This window comes from Antennarius striatus, chromosome 11 (assembly GCF_040054535.1).
Source record: "Antennarius striatus isolate MH-2024 chromosome 11, ASM4005453v1, whole genome shotgun sequence".
Classification (NCBI taxonomy): Eukaryota; Metazoa; Chordata; class Actinopteri; order Lophiiformes; family Antennariidae; genus Antennarius; species Antennarius striatus.
The window spans coordinates 15,427,501-15,441,269 of NC_090786.1; the positions used below are offsets into that span (position 1 = coordinate 15,427,501).

At 39.8% G+C, this 13,769-nt stretch overlaps 1 protein-coding gene across 7 annotated transcripts in view; it reads left to right on the forward strand.

The window, feature by feature from the left end:
- Positions 1–13,769, forward strand: part of LOC137603478 (neurexin-1a-like) — a 259,246-nt gene that overhangs the window by 177,876 nt on the left and 67,601 nt on the right. The window lies entirely within an intron of this gene.

The following is a 13,769-nucleotide window of genomic DNA, read 5'->3' on the forward strand; positions in this document are numbered from 1 at the left end:
CAGTGCTTTGTGTAGGGCTGCATTAAATATTAAACAGACGGCTCATCTTATTCTGGTCAACTTAATTACCTTTTCCACTACTGTATTGCTCTCATCTACGGCCCCATGTTCTTGCAATAGAGGCCTGTTTAAATTCAATAGACACACTGTATATGCATGCTGTTTTTAATAAGTATGTGCTGCTGTAGAAACATTGTGGTCCATGCCACAGTGGTTGAACTGCTGCACACCGTTGGTGGCCCGGTGCAGGTAATTGTTATTTAAAAAAAAGTTTTAACCCCTCTTTGGTTGTATTAACTAAAATGATTCCTTCTGATCTTTATGTACCAGGAAAAGGAAATTATACTGTGTTGTTGCAGTTTACTTGATAAAACAGTAAGAATAAATGAATAACAGCATGCAGACAGGAAGGGAAGACGTGTTGTGTACTCATATTAAAATCAGCACAACTGAAATGAATCTTGACTTTGGGTTGATGAGATAGTCCACCTTTAAACTGAAATTTTAACATGTCAGAAGAAACACTCTTGTACCTTGTTTATGAATAATGGATTTGCTGACCCTCCTTGTATTGTTTATAGCTTTCTGGCAATATTGCTCAAGTCCATCTGTGGAACACAGAGTTTTAACTCCAATTATACACAGAGCAGCCTTGACATTTAAGTTAAATAGAGCAAAGTTTCTGTGTTTTATTTCATTGTTTTTGCTGTTAAGGCAGACTGTCTGGCTAGCCTGTTGTCTCTCTGCTCTGAGAGTTACAAGACAGCAAAGCGTTCTTAGCAAAGCCTCTGGTCATAGATAACTAATTCCACAGCCTCATCAACCTACCAGCGTGTGTGAGTGTGTGTGTGTGTGTGTGTGTGTGGGGGGGGGGTGTTATGTACTGGAAAATATTTCTCTTCCTCTGCTATAATAAGAGTTGTGCAGTGAACGCCAGCAGTGCTGCCAGAGCAGAAAGTCTATGACGTGTTAGCAGCCTACATGTGCAGAGCACCTCATCCAGGCAGTGAGATCAAACGGGCAGGAATATGTTCTTCCTTTGTCCTCTTCCATCCCTCAGGTGAGCACATGGGGTGGGAAGAGCACAGATGGACCGGTGTCCTCATTCTGTTCAGTTTATCAACTGTGCAGTCACATTATCACACAAGAGAGGTTGAGAGAGCGTTGTGCTTTATTTACATTGCAATGAATGTTGCACCCCAGGCAAGGGGTTAAACTTTCTGAATCATTCTTTGGGTCTTCTGAGTAGTTGGTATGAATGACGGTTTGGTTTGATTTTTTTCCAGAAGGACGAAGCAAACACCTTGACAACAGTAATTAAAACTGCAATGACACCTAATTCATTTTGTTTTCTTTAATCCTTCCTTCACTTGGCCTAATAAATCAGTTATGCTTGAGGTATCTGCTTCTCTTTAAGTCTTTAATTCATAAGTACAATTTATGAAATAGCCTTGTCTGAAAACAAAAAGCTGCTGGAAAAGATGAAGAAAATTATTGTGAGAATTCATTTTCTCTGCTGGATGGATTCTGGGCTTGACATTTCAAGACATCAAAATTTTCATCCACATTCGTGCAATATTACATATAATTAAATATAAAGCTACAACATCCACATAATACACTGTACACTCAAGGATTGCAGGAGGTTGTGAACATGTTGAATAAAAACTAGGGAACTTAAAAGACATGTAAACAGTGAAGTGTGGTCAAGCCCAGTGGAAGCTATTGGCTTCACAGCTACATAATTCCACCCTACTTACGATTTTTCCATCGGACTATCCAATCCAATCCAATCCAATTCACACCAACTTCATAGCGTTGATCCTGAGAAAAACAGACAGGCAGCAGAAAAACTTCCACAGGAAAAGTTAATATTTTGCACAGATGATTTTTGATCACATTTTACTCGTATATTTCTGGTGCCTTCCATTCAAATGCACAAATATGGGAAATTTGTATAATTTATTGTTCCTACTATTTTGATTATTAGCAATAGCACAGGTATTTATTGATGTGTGATTCATGAAGGGTGACGCATGGTGCCCTCTATGGACTGGTCACGGCTGGTCAAATCCCTAAAGTGTAAAGTATGTTAAGGTATTATATCACAATAATAAGATAAATTCCTATGTGGCTTCTTGTTGCTGTCTTTGTTACATCTGGCTATGATCGTTTTTGCAATGTTGACATTTTGACACACATTTTGAAGCTGTTATTTTTATGATATGTCCTCATGTACACGATGTGCTGGCGGTGTGTCTGGAGTGTACCCTGCTTCTCACTTGTAGTCAGCTGGGATTGGCTCCAGCAATGCCTGTGACGCGGAAAATCAGCTGTAGAGGACATGATTACAGTCATCTCAACTCCAAGAAAATGGATGAATGGATGGTAAACTGCTGTGTGTGTGTGTGTGTGTGTGTGTGTGTGTGTGTGTGTGTGTGTGTGTGTGTGTGTGTGTGTGTGTGTGTGTGCGTCGAGCATGCGTGCGTGCGTGCGTGCGTGCGTGCGTGCGTGTGTGTGTGTGTGTGTGTGTGTGTGTGTGTGTGTGTGCTGCCCTCTAATCAATAGTATCACAGGTCGATCGCTGGGCAGTTCTTCTGTGTGTTTTCTTTTAATCCATAAACATACACTCGATAAACTTGCAAACCTTCATCAAATCCATTATTATGGTATTTACAAGCTTGGAGTAGTTGTATAATCATTACCACTTTATGAATTTAATAGACGCTGTAGATCAGAAGCAAAGCAAAGGAATAAGCTAGGAACTATGGATCTATCAGTAGTTAAACAGATGGAAGAAATATTTTCTATTTACCCGGAACTTGTTATTGATTACTAATTTGGCTGTTTATTAGTTCTTGTTGTTTTTTGTTTTTTTTGGTAATATTGACAAAACGTTGCAATTTATTTTTTGAAAGACACCATGATTACCATGATTATAACAAACCATGATTAGAACAAGCTGGTCATTTTTTATGTCAGATTCAGAGGTTCAAACGCAGATATCATAAGGGTAGTTTTTTTTTTTTTGGTTGGCAGTTTTCTTCATCTCGTAAAACGTGTAATTGACAAGCATTCTTGTATAGAGCAAGTAACTGCATGAATCATGAGAGGAGGATTAACACTTCGTCAATGGTGGAACCAAATAGAATTGTCTGGATAACTGCCTGAGAAAAGGGAAAGGTGGAGAGAAGGCTGTACTCACCCACCAGGCTTTATCAGTCTGTCATATTATCTTACGACAAAGAACCATAGGAGGCTTATCTCATGCCCATCTCCCTGATAAGGTCGGCCACCACAAGCAAAAATAAAACACAAAAAGGAGGGTGTGAGAGAACAAAATGACACTGTGGAACAAGGCCCTCTCAATATGTTGGCCTTTTATTACCCTCCCCAGCAAGATGACTGATAAAGACCCAAAGACAATGAAGGAGGGAAAGACGAGAGAGAAGTCGGAGGAAAGAGTAAGGATAAAACTGAGAAGATAAAAAATACAGACTGCGAAAGGACCTAAACATTTCATAAGGGAAAAAGCCTCGTGTTTGCATCAGGGGCAGTGTGGATAAGATGAAATGAAGAAGGTGGTGGGATTAAGGACAAGTGCACACACACACACAAGCACACACGCACACACGCATGCACGCACACACGCACGCACGCACACATGCACGCACACACACACACACACACACACACACACACACACACACACACACACAAGTTCCTTTCTGTTCCACTTGTGTATTCTGTTTCTCTGCTCTCTGTGTATTAGGAGAGCTGGTGACAGGATGTCAGCCTAGTTCTTCAGAACCACTGTCACTACCTCTGTGGCTCTCGGACTCAGATATACAGCATTATTATGTACAAGCGTGTGTGTCCAACCTCTGCTGGAAGTTATTCAGTATGTGTGACTTTCTTCTGTCGAGGAGATAGCCAGGCATAAATGTAAGATCTGAGTCTGTGCAGGCAAGCGGCATGGCAAATGAGATGTGTTGCTGGTGTGATCAAATGACTTTTTTCCATTGGTGTTTACTCAGATAAACTACATTACAGTCAATACCAAGAGTCACATGAAAATTTAAAAAGGAGGGTCCAGGAGCAGCACATTATACATGCTCATTATACATGCTTCCTCTTCTCCCTGTGCTCCACTAGGCGGAGTTGCAAGCCAGCATGGACACAGAAATGCAGACAGTTACAATAACAAACAGTTACAACATTTATCATTATGGCAGCGGTGTTTGCCACCATGGCCTGATCAGCCCCTCTGTTATAAACTGTGATTCTGAAAAGACTGGTGAGTCAGGAATGCTTTGAGATCAAATAAGTTTAGCACGCCTGCCAAACATTACCTTGGCCCAAATTATATGACATACTGTTTGCCTATTTTGATTCACAGAATAGAGCAGGTGACAAAACAATATAGGTATTACCTCACTTTATTACCCAGGGTTATTTATTATCCCATATTTGACTTTCCAGTGACATGTAATTTTTAAAATATTAGACAGACAATGACTGCAGCTAGGGAATGGACCTTCAGCAAAGCCTAGCAAGCCTAAAAGGCTTTCCCAGGAAGCGATTTCAGCTCCCATGAAATCTTGATTTATATGTAATGGTTCTGTTGAGGATGGTGGGTATCCATTCTCATGCTGCCCGCCAGCGCTGATGACCATGAATTTTCAGTAGTCATATAGAAATCAGAGTTATAGTTGGCTATGAAGGACAGATCCTGTGGAGAGTAGTGTGTGTGTGTGTGTGTGTGTGTGTGTGTGTGTGTGTGTGTGTGTGTGTGTGTGTGTGTGTGTGTGTGTGTGTGTGTGTGTGTTGTGTGTGTTTGTACCTGCTTGCGTGTGTCAGAGTGTGTGTGAGTGTACACTTGTGTGTTAGGGAGTGTGAACTGTTCAATAAACTCATCACAAGCCTCGTAAAGAAAGTTGACATTTACAGCAAAGCGCAAAGGTCAAGGAGCTGGGCATGATGTGATCATGATGGAGGAAAGGTTTTCTTACCCCAGCCACCTCAGGAAACTAATAGTGTGGGAGCAAGATGGAAAAATTACAGTGAGAAATGAAAGCAATAAAAACATCAGAAGTATTACAAGATTCATCTGGTGAATCAATAACATTTCACTTTACATATTCGAGAGGGGTGGCACAGCAGCGCAATGGGTAGTGCTGTCACCGCACAGCAAGACGGTTCTGGGTCCGAGTAGTTTGCACGCAGGTGACTGCGTGGATTCTTCTTGGGTTCTTCAGTTGTGTTGTGACTGTGCGCATGTTTGTCTGTCCTAAATGTGGTTCCACGTTGCACGGGCATTGCGCCCGGAGTGTCCCTTGGTTCACGCCCCCAGTCAGCTGGGATAGACTCCAGCACCCTGTGACCCAGGATAGTGGATTAAGCGGGTTTAGAAGATGGATGGATGGATGAATATTTGAGGGATTAAAAAAATCAACCTCATGAGAATGAAGTGATAGCATGGATAGCATGGATAGAACAAAGAACTTGAGTAATCACTGAATTGTGATGCGTCTAAAAGTTAGATGATATTGCCAATGTGGAGAGACAGTCTGATAGTGCAGATCTAATTAAAACTCCCAAACTGGGACCACAGTATTTTTTTGCCAACCCACACATACTGAGCACAACCATGTCCTCATTAGCACCAACAATGTTGCTAGGGCTGGCTAACAAAATGTGCTAGAGAGCAAAATGTGCCCTAGCACTGTGTGCATTGCTGTGTTTTGAAACCGTACTAAAACCAAGGCATGACTGAAATGTGAGCTGTGTCTGGAGACAAAATTAATGAAGACATTAGCATGGGGGAGTTAGTCTTTGTAAAACCTCAGTTCTCAGTTTGGGGACTGAAAATGTTTCCCGATTGGCAGCAGAACCTCATGGACTCTTCATACCTTTGATGAAACTGGTGATGAAGAGCTGACAGGCATGCTCCTTTTGAACAAATTCTGTCGTTCCTCTCCTGTGTCTCTGTTGTTTGGCATTGTCAGATCTGTGAATTTTTTGTTTGTGTGAGTAGAAATGATGGAGCAAGAGAGCCAGAGAGAGTAAATGAGATAGATAGACTGTGTGTGTGTTTGTGTCTGCTCCTCTGTGTTTACTGGATGAGCAGTGATCTGATGAACTGCTTCGCCACGGCTGGGAGTTGTGCTCACCCCAGCCAGCGAGATCCTGTTGATGTTGTGTTGGTTAACAATACTCTGCTGGAGGACCACAACTCACAGAACAGCAGTAAGAGGTTGGCAGACCCTAATGGAAACGTCATCTCCCAGGTAAAAGATGGCAATGGTTTGATGAGAGGCAGAGTTATGGGAGAGGTATAATAAAAGAAGCATTTCCAATTGGTTCTGAAGTCAATTTAAGAACGCTGAATGAAGACAGATGCTGTCATAGACAAACTGAAAAGCCTACAGTCACTCACAGCTGTTCTGCTGTTTGTCAGGTAGAGGGACCTTTTAATATAGCAGCCAATACTCCTGCCTTGAATGGGACAGGGCATAATTCAAAACCAAGACTTGTTTTTGTAGTCAAAAGCCTAGTGTGCACTTTCCGTCATTATTCCTCCGGGCTAAGTCAAATCAGGCTATAATGTAACACTCACTAACTCACTCAGTTATACAAGTTTTTGCTGCTTTCTATAAAAATAAAGAGACAACTGTTCAGTGTTCAGACTTGTTAAATGTGGTGTAAATGAAAGAAGGATTTTGCTGCATCACCCCTAACAGGCTTTGTTCCTGCAGCTTATTGATTAAGTTCATTTCGGCCAGAGGGGAATCATTTAATGCTTTTTTACATACCAGGTGTTTCTACTGGAACCTGTAACAAATACCAAATGGAGTATTTGGACTGCCAGAAACTGACTGTGTGTCAGCGAAAACTAGTTTTGTCATTGTTCCAATTATGCTGATCTTGAATTTTGAGTGAGAAGCGAGGCAATTATTATGCAGGCAACCAGGATGTGGAACTCCTCCAAGACAAACGAGCAGACTTGTGAGTACTTGTCACCACATGGGAAAACTTTGCAACACTGACCAGAAGACAAGTCATGCAGCTTAGCATGGGTGCTGTTACGCTGTGTGTTCCATTATGAGGGTACTCCCAAATCTGTAATTATGTAATTGGTCTCTCTCAGACTTGTGCTTGAAAGACGTGGGTGGTTTGTTTAAAAAAAAAAAGGTCTCCTCAACAACAGCGTCATTCAAAAAAAAAAGACAAAACCTGAAATATGCTCTTGTCTATAATCTCCATCCAATTCTGATTTTATTACTATCCCTCACCACAGTGAGCCTGAAGAAGGGTTGGTGATAACAAGTCAGTGTTCTCTGTCACACTTCTCTGTCTCCCCAGTTTCATAATAGGTGGTAGTCAACACGAACTAGAAAAATGATTATGGCGATGCAAACTTTAAAAACAAGTAGAATTCTCCATCTTCTCTATTTATTTCTATAAGGATGATCAAAGAGGGAATGAGCTATGTTATAGTAGCAGTAATTTTTTTAATATTCATTTGTTTGTATATCTTCTTTCTGCCCACATTAATTTCATGATATTGCAAAGGTGCTTATGCAGGCTATCCATTTGTATGTTATTGCCTGAAGCCTTTTTATAAATGATAATTCCTCAATTGGACAAGATTGATCGGACATGTGGGAAAGCATTTTGTACTCGATGTTATTCAATCAATTTGTACATTTTTCACCTGTCATTCATAATACACCTCATCACAGATTTTTGATTGGCAGTCACGTGATACCGTACACACATTCTATTGGATGACGGCATCCGGAGGTGTGCTACGTCCTGTTAGTCTGGGACTTAGGTGAGACACAAAAGTGCTTTAAACCAGTGGTCCCCAACCCCTGGGCCGCGGATTGCTAGCAGTCCGTGGGTCATTTGGTGCCGGGCCGCACAAAAAGGAAAAATAATTTACATTACTTCCATTTTATTAATTTCAGAATCTGAAAGATGTTTTATTTTGAAAAATTACCCGATTCTGTGTTACATCCGTGTACGTCAGTGGTCCCCAACCACCGGCTCGCAACCCGGTACCGGTTCGGGGGACATTAGGTACCGGTTGATACAAATTTGACTTCCTTTCTTTTATTGATTACCAGTCTAAAGATGTTTTATTTTGAAAAATGACGCCTGTGCGGGATGACGAATGTATGCGTCTGTCCTGCTTGACAGGTCACGGTCACATGACAGGTTACCAGCCGTTACCCCTAAATTAAATACCCACAACTGTGCCAGTGTTCTGGATTAAAGTCAAGGCACATTATCCTGAGATCGCCCAAAAAGTATTGAAAACCCTGCTTCCATTTCCAACCTCTTGTCTTTGTGAAGTGTCTGGAACACACTTCAGGTGTCATTGTCTCAAGTTACCCCTAGATTAGGCGTCCCCAACCACTAATAATTATAATTATTATTATTTGATTGACTCGTTCACCCTTTTATTGGAAATGATCAGTATATTTCTTATGTTGAATGCACTGATCGTAAGTCACTATGTTTCAAAATAAACCTCATCAGTGCAGTCACTTCAATCGAGTTTTTAATATAATTATTTCTTACAATTATTTTGTTTACAGAGATGTTGATTATCAATATTTGAAAAAAAGAAAAAAAATATATTTATTGTCTGTTGACGTCTGAATTTTACATGAAACCGCTGCGGATGATTTATTATTAGACTACAGCTGTCTTGGTGTCATTAATGATTATCGAGCAAATGAAGACCGGTCCGTGAAAATATTGTCTTAGATGAAACCGGTCCGTGGCACAAAAAAGGTTGGTGACCGCTGCTTTAAACAGTCTATCAGAGTGTGGGAAAAGGTACAGATACAGATATAAGGTAGTTTAATATCAGTATGGGGAGGATCATAAACGTTCAAATTATCATAAATAGTTCCTCACTCTATAGCGGGATTCGTTAATAGTGTGTGGCTCCTGGAACGCATTAAGCGCGAGGAAAGAGGGCGCACTGTACTTACAAATTAGCTGTTTTAATAATAAATGTGCAAAACGGTTTGATTAGGTTGATTGTTGCTCTCTTTTTGTGGGAATGAAAATCTACAGTATTTTGAATTTGTAACCTATCATGTTCATTACAGAACAAACTTTTCTCTCAGGTGCTGGTTCAGTCTTACAGTGAATCATTAGATTGTCAGTCAGTAAACTTTTTTGTTTTTTGTTCTGCTTTTATTCTGATCTTTATTTCATATATTTATGGAATCTGTTTGATAGTTATTATCATCCTGTCAAACAGACTGAGGACTTTGTCAAAGAGAGAGAAGGGCAGGCGATGGTGCTGCGGCAAAGGAGCCATCTAACAGACAAGCTCTTTCATTTCAAAGGAAGAAATGTGTAAGAGTCACAACAAAGACATAGAACATAGTCCTTTTCGTTAGCGTTCTCCCATAGCTTGTCTCCTCTTCACTTTCTCCACTGGAATATACTGTGTCACTGTTGCAACTTTCTTTGTCTGGTTCCTTGTCTGTCTACAGTATCTGTCTTTATCTCTTTCTGGAATTATTAGAAGATTAATCAGGCTGTCTTGACTCGTCATTGATGCACTCTGCTGATGGTGCTCTTCCACAGGAGAGGATAGTGGGTGGGTGTCAGCCATTAGAACATGGTAGCACTTTGATCTGTTGGGCGGATTTACAAAATTGCACTTCCAGCTCCTTCTCGATGGGTAAGGGAGTGGAAAAATGTGAGAGAATGAGCTGTTAGATGACATTTTTCTCAGCCAGCTTAAATGTAAAATGTGACTGCAGAGCTTCTTCTTGTGTTGTTGGTGACTCTGTAAAAGTCCAAGCATTCAGTTAGTGTTTCTGTGCTTTTTCTTGGTGTAATTTGTGTTTGTCTCCTCATTAACCTAAAAGCAATCTTTTATGAGGCACAAATAAACAGAATCTAACATGCCCTCCATATTAAGTCTGAGTAATGACTAGAAAACAATCCATCTGCTGTAACTTCCACCTTGACCACACACACCTTGCGCTGTCAACTCAACGTAATTAACCACACATAACGACCAATAGTGAATTATTGTTTTTAATTATACAATTTTACTCCCTACACAAATAAAACCTGTGTTTATGGACTGAGTGAGGGGCAGAAAACAAGGAATCACCATCAATTTCTCCTCTCCAAGCTGAAGTGAGGATGAATCAACATGCAGCTGCTGAATAGAGAAAATTAAATCCAATTTCCATTGCCATGGTAAAGTGATTACATCACATCAGAGAATGCCCGATAGCTAAGAATGGAAATATGAGCACATGCATGTGCAGGCCTCCCATCAGCATCCACAGACAGCGATGCATTTCTCTGTGCAAATCAAGAATGCCACATATCTTCAACCCTTTCTTATATGCAGCCAGTAATTGTTTACCACAAAATATACTAGCACAAATTCAGAATAATGAATCCAGCTATCAACTGTGAGGAAACAGCGTTTTTACAGAAGAAAGGAAGAACTACATTAAAAACATTTTTACACTTTTACTGGTGTCAAACTATGGAACAAATTGTACAATGAAGATAGGAGTTTGGGAATTCTATCTATCTTAAAAAAAAACATTTAAAAACTTGACTTTGCAAGGTTATAGTTCTGATGTAAATGATGGTTAACATCTCAGACTATTATGGCTTATTATACGACATGTGTTATGCCTGTGAAAAATATTACTGTAACCTTAGGGTAACAACTGAGACGGTGAGTGATAGTTAGAATAGTAGTCAATACACACAAGTTGTTGTGACTACTTTGACACGGGAAAGGAAAGGCTTATATCACACAGAATGGTCATTAACAAAATTTGAAGTCAGTCCAAGAACTGATGAAGACGTGTACAAACAGATGTCTATTGGAACTGAACCGATGGTTCAAAACAGCAATGTACCAAAATAATATAATCTAAATGTGCATTTAATGTATGGATTTGGTTGATAACGTGTTGCAATGAGAGAGATGTTGTTGACTCTGGAGACAGGACTTTTACAAGCCAAATGGCTTCTACCCTTCAACACTTTTTTTCTTTTTTGGATGTTGTTGTTGATGTTCCAATTGTGATGAAGGTGAAGTCTGCTGTAATAACAAAGCCGGAAAGAAAAAATAAACTAAATAAATAAATATGCACACACTCACAAATACATGGCCAGATAAGCACATACAGATACAGGCACAAAGAGTCTATTGAGCCATCATGGATTAATGCTTGGTAGAGTGGGCTTGGATTTTCTGTAGCTATAACGAAGCTCCAGCCCACATGACCACGTTACACCTGGATGCATCTGCTAATGGAAGCATTTCATTACACTTGCATGCAAGAGGCCTGGCACGACCCGTTCTATATTTCCTCCTGTTTCCATGCCTATGACCACTGCATCAAGATAGAGCACTAGCTCCCATGCACACATGCTATTACATACATGTCTGAATGCTTGGCTATATGCCCGTTACGGCATATTCATGTGCAAAAACTGGGACTAGTGATGCGGATGCATTCAGGTCTTTTTATGTGTCTTGCAACTCATGTTTTGCTGTAGTTTCCAAAGAAAAGCAATGTACTATAGGCCAATTGATATTCATAGGTTTAAATGTCAAATCAATGTAATAGATAGGAAATGCAAGTCATATCTGGAGGCTGACTGGTGTTATTTTTGTATCAGATGAAGAACTGTCTCTGCAAGTAATGGAGGCCCTGTTCTGAACAGTGATGGCGACTCTGCTGAAAAGCTTCTAATTTGCTCAACAATGTCAAGGGCACCAAATGAATAAAATGTAATCATGCCTTACTGAAAAGAGGGGCCTTTCTGGCAAAAAAAAATACAATTAATTGGAAACATGTCACACACACACACACACACACACACACACACACACACACACACACACACACACACACACACACACACACACACACACACACACACACACACACACACACACACACACATATATATATATACAGTATATGTTGAGATTAGAATGGGCATTCCAGAAGACTATGTTTTTCTTGGTGAGAACGGATCATTCCTGAATAGCTTTTGGCAAAACAGGCCATTACTTCAACCCGCACTAATGAACAATTCTAGGCTGTATGTTAATACTGTTGGGGCCATTTAACCAAATGCAATATCACAGAAAGTAGTGCAAGTATTGGAAGAATTGATTTGCTTGGATATTGGACCATAAGAGCTTTTTTCTGTGTTTATATGTCTATTTTTTATTCATACATGTGTGCCAGAATCATTGTACTGGTGGGCGGGACTGGTCTTATCAGGACCCCTACAGATCATTACAATCAAACACTTGTAAGTTGGCCTGATTTTGTGTTGACTGCAACAACCTTACTCCCACCTCCATGTGTTTGTGTGTCTGTGTCTGGAACAGCTGGATGAAACGTCTGAAGCTCCATTGCCAAATGTCACAAGTAGTCCATCCTTCTGGGGAAATAAATTGGCTCTCTGTTAAGCAGGAAGTATGCTGACAGGAGTTAAAGCATATGGTGAGAATTGGACAACTGAAGACGACAGTTTCTTTTCTCTTTTGGCTTTTCTCATTAGAATCTCGACAGAAACTTGATGACAAATGTGTTTTTGTGAAGAATTCATTTTTAGGAAACTTGTGAATCATTAATGAGTTGCAGAACAAGAGAAACATGTTTTGTTTCTCGTCAGATTACAGTTTACTGTCACATACTTGCGACCTGATAACTGAGGTGCTTCATATAGGACTGAAACAGAATAATTATCTGGAAAAATCTGAAACCCCAGATTATTACCATGCTCACAATGGAAATATTAACATGCTAGTCTCATAGATATAGATATACATTGCAGCCAGCTTGGCCATAATGTTTGTTATAATTCACTGAAAAGAATTATATTCTGTGGAAGACGTACTGAAGTCAAAGCCAGTGGTAAAGCTATGATAAATGCTGGCTGCAGCAGCTGCATTATATTTGTTCAATATGTACGTCATCATTTTCTATAATCAATATAGACTTTAAATATATCATTTAACAAACATCCAAGATATTACACATACCCCATATCTAACATACAAGTGTACAAAGACACAGACTCTCTGTTTAATATATTGCATACATATGGTTTCCAGATGTTTTGAAGTAGGATCATTTTAATTTATCAAAATTAACACAGTAAAAGCACTAGCTATTCATCCCCCATTGCACTGTAAACAGAGCAAACATAATCCCGGTATTAAGACTGTCCATTTCCTTCAGGAAAAATACAGTATTTCAGCTGTTTTTTCTCCTCGTCTCATTCTGATGTGACTTTTGTTTTTAGTATACAATGTGAGTAAAGCTCTGCCATCAAATCCCCTCTAATGGATATTAGCCCTCATGGCATCACCTTCCCCATGAGACGGTTGCATCCATTGAATCAATTTATTTCATTTTATTTTATTTGAAAGCGCCACTGAAGTCACTGCAGTATTTTGTGGTGTTTCTACTACACATCTGTGTTGGATTGAAGTGCATACCTTTTTTTGTTTGTTTGTTTGTTTATTTTGTTTTTCTGTCACCTGAAAACTGTGACCAGTTAAATATACCCTTTCTTTCACTGCCTGGTACTAAATTTGTGCAGCCTAGCGAGCGGGCAAAAAATTGCTCTATAAATAGCCTGGACCTTAAACCTTGTAGCTATGAAGCCTGATGCCTTATGAAATAGCACATTAACACTCTTCTGTACCCATAAGAACAGAAAGTTAACAATCA